Consider the following 17921-nt stretch of genomic DNA (forward strand, 5'->3'; position numbering starts at 1 on the left):
TTGACCTATAAACAACAATTGCAACATTCTGTTCTGTATATTTTCATTTTAAAACATGATTTTGTCTTTTTGTCTCAGATTTTAAGCCTTTATACATTTCATTGTGACGTTTTTAATCTCAAAATCATTTATTATCAGTGCTAAGTTTTGTTTCCCATAATGTATTACTGTTAGAAAATTAATTTGACTGTTTATGGTTAAATATTAACCCTGTCAGGCCCTAAGGCCAGACCTGCATTCAGAATCCGGCCCCTGCTATGGGTTTTTACTCCCCTGGTGTAAAAGGTCAAAATATGGCATTAAAAGTAAAAGTAAGGAGTTAAAAAGGTCAAAATGTGAGTTGAAATTCAAAATAATAAGTCAAAAAGGTCAAATATGACTTCAAATTTAAAATTTAGAATCTAAAAGGTCAAATTACTAGAGAAAAAGTCAAAATTATGAATTTAAAAATGTAAGAATATGAAATAAAAGGTCAAAATAATAAGTTTAAGACATAAATGTGAGACTCAAAATTTTAGATATGAGATTAAAACACAAATTAATTTACTTTCCCACATTCCTGACTTTTTAATGCAGTTATTTTGACTCTTCATTTTTTCAAATGTTATTCAAGGATATTTCAAAATATACCAAGGCAGTGATGACCTTTTACCTTCAAAATCTTCAAAGTTTAAATTTTTATATGGGACAAAGTCTTCGGACTTCATCCTCGTGGGCCAGTTATATTAAAAATATGATTCCATCTTGCGGGCCAGGTATAACTGTGCCACAGGCCGGGTTGAGTTTGACACCCCTGAGCTAGACCGAAAGAAACATGAGCAAGTGCCACAAAGTCAGACTCAGGTGCTGCCATGCAGAGCTAGAGGCAGTGTATAAAGTGAATGTTGACAAAAACTGCTGAAAATATTGACAGCCTAAATGTGAAGCACAGAAACAGTGAGGTTTATGCAGCTGTGATGATCCAAAGTGCAGCCATGTTATCATAATTCATGTTTCAGCTGTCTTTTCAGGGTCAGATGAACTTCACTCACTGTTTTCCTTTTAAGTGGTTGGTTCAGGATCTGATAATCATCTGATAAAGGCGTTCTAACACAACACAAACTTGGTTAAAATTGTTATCTGTTTCCTAGAAAATAAGCCGTGATGGCTCACCCTAAACGCATCTGACAGGAGAAAGAAGGCCTTGAGTTTTAAAGAGTGCTGTTTTGTTGTCTAGCCACTGCTCGTCTGGCATGTTTGTCCTCATATGATCGTCCCCTCTAAAAGAGGACCTGTTGCTGGACTGTCCTCCCAGCAGAAATAGACAACAGTTTAAAAGACAACATGTCTTCTCATTACTTGCTCGTACAGTTCAAAGCATTCAGGCCGGGATGATTTAGCTGTCTGTCGCCTCATGTTAGGGAAAAACTTACAAGCACGTGTGTGTTTGTGTGCATTGTTTGTGGAAAGTCCTGGCTGGCATCGGAGGTCAGTCTGGGTCAGCCCTAATGTGATCTCTCAGGCATTTTCAAACCCAATTGGCTGTCGATGAATTGCTTAACTCAGTGAAGAAGGCCGCATTGTCAGGCAGGAAGAGCTCACGCTGGACATTTCCTGCCCCACCGCATGCCCTCTCTCCCTCACAGTGAGGATTCCTCTCAGCACCGCTGCTGAATAAATACAAACACGTAGCGCTTGATATGAAAATTCAAGCTTGATTGAAATTTGAATGGCTATAAATACAAGGCTGGCTGAACGCTGGGCTGAGAACTCTCTCTTTGTGACTTGTCTGGAGTGTTTATTTAAACTCACAGGAAGTTCAAGCCAAAGAAAATGAGCTTGTTATGCAGTTTGAACCCTTTCTTCTATCAAGATCTGAGCCGGCCTGGACGGGCGCCAGGGCACAGTGCACGATCGGAGTGGTGAAACAGATGACATTCTCCTCGAGGCGTCCGTTGACCCTCTCGTCAGCTTGTCTTGGGATGGTATCTGAGGGGATGGGAAAAGGCCACATGCATGTAGATCTCCTTACAACTTGTCTTCGCGTCAGGGCTCATAAAAGTGGAGAAGACGCAAAGATCTGTGGTTCTCATTAACCGGTCCCCACTGGAGCCCTCTGCAGAGCGGCTGCAGAGTTCAGCATCAGTCCAGATGTGAAGAGGGAAACACAACCCAGCATCACTGATGCGGCTCTGGGGATGAGGAGAGGGGGTTCAGACAAAACTTTTACATCAAATCAAGGGTTAGATGATGACTTAAAGACGGAAAACACAGATTTACTCAGAGGGCTTGTGACGTAAAGAGATGGCAGATGTTCAAATGTGCTTTACTCAGATGTTCAGAGATGTGTAAGAGCACACGCTAGTATCTGAAGGGGCTATAAAACTACAGTCACAGTTGGTGGGAAGGAAGGTTTAGGAAGGAATTCAAAGTTCAAAACCGAGGCTTGCATCATATTTGGGCCACTAACAAATTTTACGATTATTTATATAATATCTCTAAGGCCTTGTTCACAGTCTCACATAGACAAGCTTTTTTAAAAAAAGATTATTTTGGGGGGCTTTTTGGTCTTCATTATGATAGGACAGCTAAAGAGAGCTGGGAAACACTGGGAAAGAGAGTGGGAAAGACATGCACTGAGACTGGAAACTGATCCTGCAAACAGTGCATGGAGGACTTACAGCCTTAGTGGACGGGCACCTGCTCTACCAACTGAGCTAAACCGGCACCAAGGCAGGTATTTTTGGCAGCCGAGGTTTTACTGTGTGGAAGATATTTCATGAACACTCTGACAGATACTCTTTGCACAAATGTCTGCTCTTGCTCAAAGATGAACTGAATAGATTTTGGAGATCAAAGGTCATCACTGCCTTAAGTATTGCTGTAGTTTTATATCGTTAGCCACATAGCATAATTGCTTAAGTAATTTTTGGGCCAAATTGTGATAACTGCCTGACTCTACTCTTCTAATGCTGCTGATTCAATCTGCCTTATTGCCTCAGCCAATCAGAGTGCTTTTTACTGTCCATAATCACTATATGCCTAAGTCATCTAGTACTTATAATCTTTATTATCTATTCAGTCTTTTTTTATTTGTTATGTAGTCCTGGTTTTGGCTTTTCTTTTTACAGAAACTTGTACACACATCTGGTAGAACTTGCAGTATAAATAAAAAAAAATCTGATGTGTTTGCCAAAACCTTAAACCTTAAAATATTACTTAGGCCAGTGGTTCCCATAGTGGGGGTTGGAACCCCCAGGGGGGTTGTGAGATAATAAAGTGGGGTTGTGGGATGCTTTCCAAAACACAAAGAGAAATTTCATATTATGTAACATCATGAATTTTATCTATTATTTGAAAATATATTGTCAAAAGGGGTTCAAATTAAAGTCAGAATGTAGTTATTAAGCAATATTTGGGCTTAAATACAAGTAAAATTTACAAAGACATAAAATGCAAGTTTTATACATGATGCTTTGTGCAATATCATGGGCTTTATCCCAAGCTCAACAGCATTTCTTAAGTCTGTAAAATTCCCAGAAACTGCAGGCACTTGTAACATCCACAGCACGACCAGGGGCTTATGGCAACCCCACTACCTGTCCAAATGCTAGGCCATGCTTGCTTGCTACATCCAACCCTTACGTCCACCTAAAAGTTGTTGACCTTTTCAACAGATCATTTTTTCATGCCCCTGCAAGGACATCCAGAGCACTACCAGGGTTGTGTCAATCCTCCCTCCTGTTCAGTGGTGCCTTCAGTTGGCTCACTAGCCACATCTTCGCCTTACTTCAGGCTCCAATTTTTGCCCTAACATGCCTAAAACATATGAACGGAATTTGTGATATGTAGACAGCATACAGAAGTTTGTTTGTTCATTTTGATCATTAAAAACAAGAAGTTACCCAATATTAGGAACCTAGTACTTCTATTTTTGTAGCTGTCACTTATCAATAACATCTGACTTTTACTTGTTTGTCCCATCAGATTTTGAATGTGTAGTATAATGACAACTCAAGCTGCTTAACCTTCATTCTTATGACTTTAAAATTGGTACAAAAATACCATTTCTTTACAGTTTAGTCTTCCTCTCATGCTTCTTTCATCTTGAAAAACATTTGACATCATTTTCCTGATGTCGTCACTGTTGTGTGGAGTGATGTCCTGGATGCACCTCAGAGTCTCTAATGTGTAGTTATCCCATCTATTTAGCTTAGAATCAGTCAGCATGGTAAGGCAGCTTGCAGTGATATATAATGGAAAAATGGAATGGAAAATGGAAAACCCCAAGTGTTAGAATTTGAATCTTGTGTGAAGTGATTGTTGTTGATTCTTTTGATCTCAGTCACAAGAATCTAAATGTCTGTTTGTTGTCTGTTATATCCTGATAAAGAGTCAAAATGCATCACTACACCCCTGTTTCATAAGGATTTTTATATCACATCAGAGAACCTCAGATCTTAGATTTTGACTTCCATTCTTACCATGGACTATGCAAATAACCTGAACAGTCATTTATTTATTTGCAAAACTAACCAGTATTTCTCTTGCAATGCAAGGTAACAGCCCAAGTTTTTTGAGTGAGCTTTGTCATGCATATTTTACTCTCAAACTAAGTCATATTCTCTTGATTAAACCCCAGGTTTACAGGTTGGCTCCCTAAAACAAGTCTGACAAAGAGCTTGAAATAACAAAAAAACCACCATGTTTCCAAAGTCCTGCCCAAATCTACACAAGTGTATACTTCACCAAACATTAAAGTTCATTCTTACATTCTGCTGACAAGTGCAGCCGAAATATTGGCATAAATTTTCACATCTGCTGATTTTATTCTGAACTTTTCAAGCTCCTATAATATGGAACATCCCCAACCTCTATATGATCTGTACAATAGTTAAACAACACTGACACCTGCCTCCATGCAATGCAAAATATAAAACAAGTTCTAACGCTTTGATAGCTCCTGTTTTTAATGACCAAAAAATTGCAAGCAAACTTTCCTCTTTGCACAACAACATTGACAACATTTTGTTCTTAAAGCAGTGCCTACATTTTTGTGCAATTCAGACAGTGATAACCTTTTCTCTCTGACATCATTTGATTAAAAATATGACTGAAAATCAGATTTAAAAATGTACTTTTCATGTCAATAGGTCATTAAAAATAACATGGATTGTATTGTTCTGAAACAGTAAGGTATTACAAGTATTAATGTAAAAATAAATCAGCAACCTTTCTTCTGTAACAGAGTAAATCTACTTTAACTTCTTCCCAGCTCTGATTTTGAGCACCTTAATTGCTCAGTATGGCAATGATGATCACAACTGCTTTTTAAGATTTGCTTCTTTGGTGAAAACTTGCATTTCCATTTGTGTATTTATTGTTTTTTCTTTCTCTTTCGCCTGCTGTTGTTTTAGAAAGCCTTACAATAGCAACCAACTTTTCTGGCCATAGCTGGGCCGTCTTCTGATAAGCCAAACTGTAAAATACCAGGCCCACATGTTTAGTATTTATAGAACTTTGTATGCATAGTGTGAATGTATGATGTGTTTAAAACAAAATTCAAAGGAAGCTGTGATTTATTTAGTTAATTTTTTGGAACGCGGCTCAGGATTTATGCTTCTTAGGATTTGTGATCCATCACCTCAACACAAGAACATTTGGAGTTTATAACTTGAGTGGACAGTGAATGCTGACCTGCTTTGTGTCTGTCACTGCAGTCAGAGTGTCCCTACTTGCCTGTGAGCACACTATTAGACTGTGGATCAAGGGACATGCCTTATCTGCATCTCAGCTGGCCATTTATAGCCCCTACCCTTTACGTCTAATGACCTGGACCATGGAGGTGGAAATAATGCAAATTACATTTCCATGGAAATCTCTCTCTCTTTCTTTTTCTTTCTCTCTCTCTCTCTCTCTCTCTCTCTCTCTCTCTCTCTCTCTCTCTCTCTCTCTCCCTTCTAGCTCTCTTTCTCACTCTCTCTCTATCTCCCTCACTCTCTTTAGAGCGTGAGGTGTGAGCTTGCATGTTTGTGCAGAGGTGTTTGTTTTCGCCGTGTGGGGGCGTGTCTCTGGAAGGGATGGGACTGCAGTGAAAGTCCAGGGTGAACCAGCGTTTTTCTTATTTAACACCTTTTCACTGATCTCACCCTCAGCTGCTGTGGAATGTGGTGTGTGTAAGTAGGGCTGGACAGTGTAACAAGTTTGTAATACATTTATGGATGAAAATATTCATCCACCTGACTATTACACCAGCAGGGACTGTAATATCTCATCAAACCATGTCTTTATAGTCCTTGCTTTGTGCACTGGGGCACTGTCATGTTGGAAAAGAAGAGGACCTTCTGCAAACTGTTGCTACAATGTTGGAAGCATAGCATTGTCCAAAATGTCTAGGTATGCTGGAGCATTAAGATTGGCCTTCACTGGAGAGAAGGGGCCTAGCCAAAACCCTGTAAAACAGCCCCATACCATTACCCCTCCACCAAGCTTCACAGTTGGCACAGTGCAGCCAGGCAGGCAATATTCTCCCGGCATCTGTCAAACCAAGACTTGCTCATCAGACTGCCAAATAGAGAAGCATGATTTGTCACTCCACAAAACACGTTTCCACTGCTCCACAGTCCAGTGTCTATGTGCTTTACATCACTCCATCCAACGCTTGGACTTGGTGATGTTAGGCTAGGCAAAGTTCGGAACTTTTCAGCTCTGTGATTTTATCTGGTCTTCAGCTTCATGGCTAAGTTGCTGTTGTTCCTAAATGCTTCCACTTCCAAATTATATCCAACAGGGATACAATTTCACAGACCTCATAATACAAAGGTCTTCAGAGCTCTTCAGAACAACTCATTTAATATCACAAATTCTTGGAAATGGAAACTGCATGCATTCCAGTACTGGTATTGGCTAAAATAAGTTTGAAAATATTTTATATTTTGGATATTGGCAAAACTCCAATATTGTGCATCCATAGTGACAGCCATCTTAACATTGAAAATATGGAGATATTTATAATGTATTGCAGTGATACTCAAAGTGGGTTGTAACGCTATCGGTGGCTGGCAAAAGCCTTTGTTGTATGGAAGCCCTAAATAGAAATACATCCATATATATATATATATATCTTATATTACTCTGTTTTGGCCTGGTAACTATTGCATTTTGCTCATTTCTGCAGCTCTCTTGAATTTGTCTCAATACATTGGGATCACATGGAAAAATTGAGTAAAATAAAGTATATGCATGTATGTTAAAGTTTTGGTCATGTTGTGCATTTTAATCCAAAATATTTTCTTTATTTTTTGCACAGATATGACCAAAGGTTTCAGTGCAGACAACAGACATTGGTAGCAGCAGTATTCTGCGAGAAGGGTTCCAAACCTATCCCACCCACTACATTCAGGAAGAAGCCACCCAATCTCAAAAAGGCCGCATTTATATCCACTCATACACATAAAAGCATTATGATAATACACAGGAAAAGACAGGACATTAAAAATAAAATTTAACTTAATCACCATTAATTTAGAGAATGCCCAGTGAGAACTGGTGATTGTTACCTCAACTAAAAAATATGATGATATCATTTATGGTCCATATCGCCCAGCCCTATGTGAGTGAGTGAGTGTTTTCACCTGTATGTACACACACACAGGTTCAGCGTCTCGGCTTAATGAATAAATGAGGTGAGCAGAGGGAGCGGAGTGCAAGTGTTTTCATCTTCTATGTCGGCTCTTTCTTCTCTCCTCTCCACTCACTGAATGTCAGTGTTGGCTGCTGTGCTCAGCCCTCCCATAGATAAGATAAGAACCACATGCTCTTCCCACCTCCTGGCAAGGGAGTCCCAGGCGGACCTGCTGACGCACGCACCCTGCAGCAGCCCCCCCCCTCCTCCTCCTCTCTTTCCTGCCTCAGCCTCATGTCAGGAAAGTGAAAAGTAGTACCTTGGCAGCTTGCCCTTGACTCTCTGCCAGAGGGAGTGTGCTTCAGGAGAAGTGGTCTTTTCCCTTTTTCTCTCATGTGCATTTTTCATCCCTGTGTTGCAGCCGAGGAACATCTTGCTCGCTAAACATCGGCGCTGCCGGGGTCGGCCTCTGCTGTCGACATCGGCTGACATGAGCGCCGAGGACTCGCCTGCTGAAGGAGGAAAAGAGATGAGTGATGGAGCTGCTTGTTGTTTTTAACAGCTCTTAAACTTTTCATTCATCTGCAGAAGTGAGTTCAAGATTTTAATTAAAGCAACACTCTGCTTTGGCAGTCCTTCCTGTTATTTGCAGTCTGCAAAACTATTAAAATACAGAGGCTGTGTAAAGTCTGTAGCACCCAACAGACTGAGCCTGATCTTACTGTAAACTTCCCCTGAATCATCCTCATGCCTTTACTGTATTGCTAGCAGTGTTGAGGTAGTTACTTTAAGAAAGAGTAATGAGTTACAGTACATAGTTACTCACAGCTAAAAGTAACTAGTTACATTTCCTCCACCATATATGCTGCCACAAGCCTTTTTATCTCAGCTTTTGTGGTTACCTGTCGCTGCTGTTGAAGATCAAGCTTTGACTGCTTGGAAGGTGACTCACTGGGGCTCTGGAGGTCTCTGGCTTCTAGCTTTGTGTTAGCGGGCTGCCTTTGCAGATGTTTGGACAGATTTGATGCAGAGTTCCTGGCAGTGGAGAGTTTTTTATTGCCTGGGCACGGTTTGCAATTAACCATCACATTCTTGTCCTTTTGTGAAACAAATCCAAAGTACTGTTCATATCTCCATGCATCTAAAGATCTTTATTTAAACTGCTCTGCGGTTTCCCTCCCCCTACTCCATAGACTTGAGCTAATGTGTCAGACACCTGAATCAGCGAGTGTCCTGTGCAGTAAAAGGGAAGTCTGATTTATTTCCTGTGCTCCCATTTTACAAATAGTTGATGGAGCATCCCAGACCTTGAATTGAAATTATCAAACACATTATATACGATTCTAGGCCAGACTGCCTTCAAAGTAATACCTACAATCAATGAAAGCAGGTAGACTGTGTGGTGTCACCAAATGGATGTTGCGTACTTTCACGGCTCTGCACAAGTTTACCTCCATCTCAGCCAGGATTTCACACATATTCTTTCCTTGTTTTGGGATGTTTGCAACTTTAACACTGCAAGGCAGCCGGGGAGGATTTCAACAGTCCTCCTGTTCTGTGTGGGGAATCCTCTGAGGCTGTTGACAGGTCGGCAGGTGTGTGGTCTCCCTGTGTGGCCCAATCGTGTAGTCTAAATGCTCAGATGACAAGGATTTGAAACTGTCCTTATATTTTTGCTCTCCTATGTTGTTAAAATTGTTCAAGATTTGAAAATCATCTAGTATGTGGACAGCTTGAGAAACACTAACCCCCCTCCCAAGACCTTCTTAAAATAAATGGCACATTGTTGAATATGTAGGGCTGTAGTCAACCAAAGAACAACTTGGTCCCCCAAAATTACACCCACACTATGTCCAATCTGTTGGTTTTTCAGGTTAAAAAAGAAAAATCTCAAAATCATCTTAGTCGGTGACAGGCTCCTCATTGCACCCTTCTGGTAGTCTGAATGATCTTAAAAATAAGCGTGACAAGCTTTCTGAAGCATTATTGATTATTTTTATCCTTATGTTGAACTAAAATAACAGCTGACAATCAGTGTGTACCTGCCTTTAACCATATCATTTCAGCGATTATGGCACGATTTCTATTTAGTATCATATAGCCTACAGAATATCCTCAGGTTATATTAATTTATAATGGTAACTATTAACAGGATCACTTGTTCCAGCACATGCTGTCTCATTTATGAGCATATATAAGACAGCATGACACATTTATTTACTGAGATGAAGGGAAAAAATGTCTTCTGGTTGAGACTTAACGACCAAGAGACATCATCTTCTCTTTTCTGCTCCCCGTCTGTCTGTAACAGACACTAATGATGATGGTAACTGATGATAAAGGGACTTAATACCATATATTTACTAACCGGAAAATTCAACACCTGGAAGTTGAGGCTCTAACAAAGGGCAGAGTAGAGACACTCAGCATATGTCATAGATAAGTTTTATTAAAGAGTAGTGATCTAACAGATTACCTGAATCACTAAAGTAATACATTATATTACTAGTTACACCAAAAAATTAATCGTGATAGTTTAACATATTACTTTGTGATGCGATATTCTTGACATTAGTTTGTTTGAAATGATTGGCTTGTGTACTGCCACAAAATGTGGCTGCTTTTTAAATATTCAGTGATTCCAGTAAGAAAGTCGATGGAAAATTGATGATAAAATCTGCATATTTTCCAAACTTACAGTGAGCTCCTTGTGGGACCGCTGAGGGGAAGAGCCTTGTGATTTTCTCTTGCGTCACCGAGGTTTATATTGAGAAATAAAAGAGGAAGCTGATCAGCAGTTGAAGACATCGAGTGCAATCAGCGCCTCTGTTCCTCAGCGCTCTGAAAAAGTGATGACACAAAGCGGCACGTTGCATCAAAACAGTGACAGGGAGAGGTTGTGCACATTTAATTTAAACAAAGGTAAGATAAGGACAAGATTGTAGAGACAAAGAGATGAGGGCTTGCTCCAGAGAGGTTTCTTTCCCTTGTTCTCTGAAGAAAAAAACAGTACTTAAGAAATACTCTAGGGCCTTCCCTCCTGGGTGCCAGTGATCATTTTTTTGACCTGCAGAACATCTTATAAAGACTTGTGACTCATAAATGACTGACTCTGTTTCATTTTTCATTGCTGATGCTTGTATGTGCACGTAAAAGTTGTTACACCAATACAAAGCATGAAAAAGTATTTATTGAAAGCTCATTTTATTAGATGATGGAGTGAATTACTTAAAGTTTCAGCATCCCTACAAGCCATTTACTTTTCCATATAAAATCACACCATGCCTAATTGATTTCCTTTATAAAAATGCTCATAAAACTACATCGTAACCTGGAAGAATGTGCTATTTTGTAGTTTTTGCTGCATGTTTTGATGCCTGATGCTACAACTGTTGCTAACTTGATTAGGTTATCCAGCTCATGCCGTCTGTAAACATATTCCCCCTCAAACAGGAGTGTGTTCTTACTAAAACTTGGACATGTGAGCCAGACAGACTGTGACTTGGTTTGGCCTTCCCTCCCCGCTCCCAGGGTGTGGTGTGCTGTAGTCAAGATAAGTGTTATGCAACAATACCTCACTGCATGAAGTCAGGCTTCAGTTTTTACACAGGAAGCACAAGTCTGAGTCAGGCACCCAAATCTGTGCCAACTGGGCTGCAGCCGCTCGCAAATGCACTGCACGACAAACTGCTTCCCGCCTAAATGATGGTCTGAGGAGCTCCAGACCAATTTTAGGATTGTAGTTAAGAGTAGTTCTGAGGTATTTTTGGATTACTTCTACTCTAATGAATATCAAAAGTAAATGTCATTTGACAACTCTTCATCCAAAGCCTAGAAAATCAATATTTTATGCATAGATTTGAATAAAGTAGATGTTAAGCATAACGGTAGATGAAATTGTCAATACTTCAATACTTTTTAATACCACTTTGTGTGAAAGTAAAACAGTTAATTTAATGATTAAAAAAATTGTTAATTATTGAATTGCGATGTTTTTTCCCCCCAATATTGTGACTGTGATTTAATATGCGATTATTTTTTAAAGGTCTTTGTGTCATGTATTTCTCAACAAACAAACAGACAATGAATTATTCTATATTACTCTTATTGTTTTATCTTGTTCAGATATGTAGTTTTGGGCGTTAAATGCCTTATTTAGAGCAGTGTTTCCCTAACACTGTTGACCCACTTTTTATGAGGTACAAGACATCATGACCAAACAGGTTCTTTTACTGTACATTATTGCCTGTCAGGTCTGCCTTCTGTGCTGTCAGCTTGTTGGTTTAGTTGATGGAGGAGTGCTAGCTTGGCAATATTAAATCAGCAGCATTACAAAAGGCAAAGAGCAGATGTCTAACAAAAAAAAATCACAGTTACAAATACAAATGATAAAAAGATAAAAGAGGCATTTTCAAACAATATATACATTATATATTTATGTCTATATACAAAATGAACACCATAAAGAGATTTTAAATATAGGTCTCAGATATTGACAGTAATGGCATTAAAAGATACGAACCAAGCAATTAAGGTAAGAAACTTTGTGACTGTTAAGTGGTCTTCAAAGTGACTGTGACTGTTGAGAGGTCATCAGGATAACTGTGACTGTTGAGAGGTCATCAAAGTAACTCTGTGACTGTTGAGAGGTCATCAAAGTAACTCTGTGACTGTTGAGAGGTCATCAGAGTGACTCTGTGACTGTTGAGAGGTCATCAAAGTAACTCTGTGACTGTTGAGAGGTCATCAGAGTGACTCTGTAACTGTTGAGAGGTCATCAAAGTAACTCTGTGACTGTTGAGAGGTCATCAGAGTGACTCTGTAACTGTTGAGAGGTCATCAAAGTAACTCTGTGACTGTTGATTGGTCATCAGGATAACTCTGTGACTGTTGAGAGGTCATCAGGATAACTCTGTGACTGTTGAGTGGTCATCCGAGTATCAGTTTGAGTCATATCAAACTGTGACCCCTAGAACCTTGAGATTCTTAAAAATGCCCATTACTTTTTCTGCTGTCCTGGTTTGACCTCATACAAAAACACTATTTGAACTTTTTACTGATGTTTTTGGGGTAACGTGTGTTTGGGCATAGTATGGATTTCCAGTTAGACTAACTTTAAGGTCAGTTTGTAGTACTTTCTGGCCCACTTGGCCTAGTTGTAAGGTTTCACCCCATGAATGCAGGTGGACTGAGCTCAAGTCTGGCCTGTGGCTCCTTTTCTTCATGTCATACCCCACTCTCTCATTCCTGCCATTGACTTTATCCACTGTACTATCTTTATAAATAAAGGCATTAAAAGTCTGAAATAAATCTCCCAAAAAAAAGTAGAAGTCTTTTATCAGTGTGCAGGATCTGAATACCTAAACAATACTGTCTGTAATCCTAATCACACAGGCTCAAGGGTAACTGTCTCTGTCAGCAGCCATTCTTTAACCAACAAAAGACTAAACATTTCAAATAAACTTCATAGGATAGATTCATTTTGGCACAAAGTTAAGTACTGGCCAAAGATTTGAACAGTTTAAAGTGTGACAAGTGGGAATAGTGTAGTTTGTACATCTTGATTTGCTTATGTTTGACGTCTTCATTACAATCAGATCCAAAACATTTGTTCCTCGTCTTGATGACGCCATCATCTTCAGCAACTTTGGCCTCAACAGGAAGTAACTGAGGTTAGACAAAATATAGTAAAAAAACTTTGGTTTAAATAGTGACCAAACCGTTGCTTCCACCTCAACAGTCCTAACTGTCTGAGCATGTGGTCTCCGTCGAGGTTAACCACTGTGGACGGCTGCATGTGGGACAGATCTGAGCCCTCTTAGTAACAGGTTCTGGACACTGACGTACGTCCCGCAGCTCTGAGTGTCACTGCGGTCACGACTCGATGGATTTCAGAGGGAAGGTCTGTGAAGTTTGCAGAAAGTAGCAGGAATGTTGAGGAAAAAAATGCTATCAATCACCATCACGCTACAATAAAGTGACTGTTGGGTCAAACCAGCCGCTCCTCTGGCTTCTTTTTCCAGGGCGCTTGAATGGAGATTGATGATATTTACATTTCTGACTTATTCCATTTACCAAAGTTTTCTTCTTTTTAAATGAATCAATAGATTAAATCTGTCCAATTGCTGCCAGGGAATTTACAAATCAGAGAACTTTATCCATCTGTGTAAAAACAGCAGTGAAGACACACCACAAAGCTAGAGACAGAAAACAGGCAGTGGACGGCATACCCGTGCTATTTAAAAGCAGTTTCACATTTGACCAGTAAAATAAGTTAGACTAAAAATATCCATGAGTAAATAAATAAATGATTGCATCGGGGTGTTCTCTCCTAGACTGGATGCTGTGTGAATGAGTCTTATGGAGGAGGTCACAAACTAGACATGGAGCAGATCTGTATTTGCATATGTGTAGTGCCTATATTTTGTGTGTAGAGTCAGAGGCCTTGTTTACATTTTCATTAGAAATAGGGTTGGAGTTTGGATATTTAACACATCAATACAGAGTTAACTACAAATATCGTTTTTTTTATATAGAAGATACAGTAAAGGCAAAGTTTTAAAGATGCTAAACCTTGAAATACTTAATTTTAGGTCCTCAGAAGTTACAATATGCTACTGATAATCTCTGAGCAAGTCATAAAAGCAAATACATCATTTAATATTTAAATGTGAAATATCCTTCTTGGTTGTCTTTCTTGCTGTTCTTTCAGATGCAATAGTAATATTCTGGTTTCACTTCACTGTCAATCTTCACTATTAATCTTGGAATTTCTGTTGTTAATCAGGATTTGATGTGACAGTTTTTTGTCAAATTTATAATTCCACTGTTTTGCATTAAGACAGATTTTTTTTTTCTCTTAAACTAAGGGTTATTGACCTCCTATTTGGATACAGACCTGCTTTTATTTTCAATGAAAATAAGGAATTTTAGGTAGATTAAAGAGTATGGCGTGGACTTGACAACAGAAAAAGGAACTTGTTATGGATTGAAAAGGGAGTAAGGGAATTTTCAAAGCTAAATGTTTGACAGCACAAGGTGCGGGTGACTTCTGACTTGTCCACTGAGCTGTCTGAGAGGTTTTTTAAAGTGAAATGAGAGAATAAGACTTGGACTTTTTTTACATCGCTGTGGCTGCAAGGAGGTGCTGACATGGCTTAACCAAAGTGTGTGGAAAAGAACAATAACGCATGCAATTAATCACTGTTAAAAGTAATGCATTAATTATGGATCTTAATTAACTGGTACACATGTGCCATATTTCTTCCATTTCTTAATGATGGATTCGACTGAACTAAGGGGGATGATCAGAGCCTTGAAATTTATTTTGTATCCATCCCCTAATCTCTACTTTCCAGTCATCTTTTCTCTGGGTTGCTTGGAGCATTCTTTTGTCTTCATGGTGTAATGGTAGTCAGGAATACTGATTAACCAGTGACTGGACCTTCCAGACACAGATGCCTTTGTACTTGAGACACATTCACTGCAGGCTGGTGATCCAAATTTCACTGACTGTAAGACCACTAGCACCAATCAGCTGGACCTCTGTTGAATTAGGTCAGTCACTTTAAAGCAGTGGTTCTCAACAGGTCCAGCCTCAGGACCCACCAGTCAGGCTTACAACAGAACACTACCCAAGTTTCCCGAAAAATTTTCAACAACACAAGTTTAGTACATTGGATATGTTGCAGTTTGGAGCATGATTGGACCACCTGATAAACACCTGATTTAAAAAAAAAAAAAAAAACGGGACAAAACGTATGAATTTTATATGCTCTTTCCCCATCATTATGGGTCAATTTTTTCCAATTTTTCAAAAAACATTTGAAATTACTTTATTATCATGGGAAAAGAAGCCATTTATTGCAAGAAGAGAGATAAATTAATTGGAATATTGATCAAACATTTAAATGTACCCTATTTCACAGTAAAACAGGGTAATATAAAAGGTATCAATATATGTCCCAAAAGAACTTTAGGACTTGCCACCATTTTTTCAGACACTTAGTCTGCGACCCACTTATGGGTCCTGACCCACCAGCTGAGAACCACTGCTTTAAAGGGGGTGAATATTTATGCAGTCATTTATTTTACCTCACATATACTTAAATTACTGGTCCAAAAAGCCAAAGCCAAAGACCCTGATTGATTTTTAAATGCAATAAACGGATAAAACATCCATGGGGGTAAAACTTTTAAAGGCAGTGTAAATTGGTGATATTGTGATTGTTAAAAATTATATCCTAAATTGTATCTCCACATTTCTCTCAGCTAAAGTGAAATGTAAGGGCTGTATTGGGGTCAAATGTAAACATTGTCTGTTCCAGGGAGTCATGCTTTTCTCTCTCATTGCTGCTAAAGCTGCAGGGATTTCCCATTTTTCTACCATGGTGTGCTTTTAATAATCACAGGGCTGTATGCAGAATGCCATGTTATCAGCTTTATTATATAGATATGCCCACAGCTAATCGCTGCAGTTTGTCTTTGCCCCATGGAGATGACATTTGACTATTTTTGTTCATGTGCACTCACATATGATTGCTAAATAATTTTCTGAGCCCGTTGACACAAAACCTGTATTCATAAATTCATACAGCCCCCTTGTTTTTTCATTTTTGTGAGTGTCACTAATCACAGTGCCCTCTTTGTGTTTCAAATAGGACAGAGACGTAAGGGTCTCTGCTGCGCTCCCATTTTACTCCTCCATGTGTGTCTCTCTGTCCCCTGCAGCTCCCTTCACCCCCCTCCGTAACTTTCTCTGATTTATGAAGCTGTGTGCTCAATGTGCGTCAGAGCCGGCCAGGAGTCTCGTGAGGCGTTCCGCTCCTGAAGATCTGTGTCTCGTGTCTGGACAGCATCAGACCGCAGCGTCCTCCGGCCCCCCTCCTCGTCTCAAACTTACCCCCACCTCTGTTTGCCTTATTTGCCTGAAACCACAAGCCTGCTCGAGCCACACACACAGAGCAGATGATCCAATAGAAGTGGAGACCAAATGATTCTTTGGTAACTGACAAAAACTCTTAGATGGCATCAGGCTGTTTATCAGAGACAGGAGAATGCTGTTACATTACATTTTACCTCGAATACAAGATTTAAAATCTTTTTATGGACATGCAACAAATACCTGCAGCTTAATAGAAAGTGCTGAGATGCTTTCTCAGTTTTTACTCCAGAATTTCTGCGTAATTATATTATTATATAAACGAGACTGTGTTTGGCTAGAGTTTGTCTTTTTCAGTCCAGGGCTTTGCTCCAGTGACGTCAGCAGGGATTAGTTTGAAGGAAGTCCAAACAAAGACGGAGACGTGATTATTAAATTTTAATTTTAAAGTTATTCACTCACAGTAGCTGAGAGAGGTTGGAGAACATTTAGTGCAACTAGCATGTTATGTTAGTTTATTCTACCAGTGAGTAGAGCTGGGAAATTTATCTGTTTTTAAGATATATAGATATATTTTTGAATAAGATATAAGGGAAGACAATACTGTTTATATCAATGTAGTTTATGTTCATGTTAAATAAGACAAAAACTAGATGTCAGGGCAACTGCGGCTCAGTAGATAGTCATTTGTTCCACAGTCTGAAGGCTTGGGGTTCAGTCCCCGGCTCCTGCAGTCGAGGACGCTCTATAGGCGGGAATAAAAGGGAGTGCTTCCTGGGACCCAGCCAAATGGGGGGCCCATGGAGGTCACAATCAGTTGTTTAATAACCTTTTATCTTATCAAAGCAACAGATTATTTAATTATTTATGCTGCAGTCTATAGCCTTCTTCAAAATCTTAACCCTTTTTCTACTAACAGAATAAAAATGGGTTAGAAGTGTTAGAAATTGATTAACAGGAGCAAAAGATAGGCAGAAAGTCACAAAAATTGTTTAAAAAAATTGTAAAACAGGCAGAAAAAGTGGTGAAAAGGTGTTACAAGTGGCAAAAATGAGTGTAACAATGAGTGAAATGTGGATAAAGTTTTGCAAAAATGGCATAAATGGTGGTGAAAAGGGTTAATAGTGTCAAAATTTGTCCAACAGAAGTAAAAGAATAATAACAATAAATGGGTAAACAGAGGCAAAATGGCTAAAATGGTCAAAAGAGTCAGAAATAGATTTAAATTGGCAAAATAATTAAAGTGGCAAAGATTGATTAACGGAAAAAAATTAGCCAGAAAAAGTGGTGAAAAGGGGTTACAAATAGCAAAAATGGGTGTAACAAAGATGGAGATGTGGATTGTATTGCAAAAAATGGAAAAAAATGTGGTGAAAAGGGGTTAATGGTGGCAAAAAAAATCTGATAAAGGTAACAGAAAGCACAGTGACAATAAAC

The 17921-nt window shown here is 39.1% G+C and overlaps 1 protein-coding gene across 7 annotated transcripts in view; it reads left to right on the plus strand.

The window, feature by feature from the left end:
• Positions 1–17921, plus strand: part of pde10a (phosphodiesterase 10A) — a 148595-nt gene that overhangs the window by 52474 nt on the left and 78200 nt on the right. Inside the window, exon 2 of one of the 7 annotated variants that reach the window (XM_041789581.1) lies at positions 8025–8193. The exons of the other annotated variants lie outside the window; for them this stretch is intronic. The gene's annotated coding sequence lies outside the window, so the exon portion shown is untranslated. The remainder of the gene's footprint in view (positions 1–8024; positions 8194–17921) is intronic. 7 annotated transcript variants of the gene reach the window in all.

This window comes from Cheilinus undulatus, linkage group 6 (genome assembly GCF_018320785.1).
Source record: "Cheilinus undulatus linkage group 6, ASM1832078v1, whole genome shotgun sequence".
NCBI lineage: Eukaryota > Metazoa > Chordata > Actinopteri > Labriformes > Labridae > Cheilinus > Cheilinus undulatus.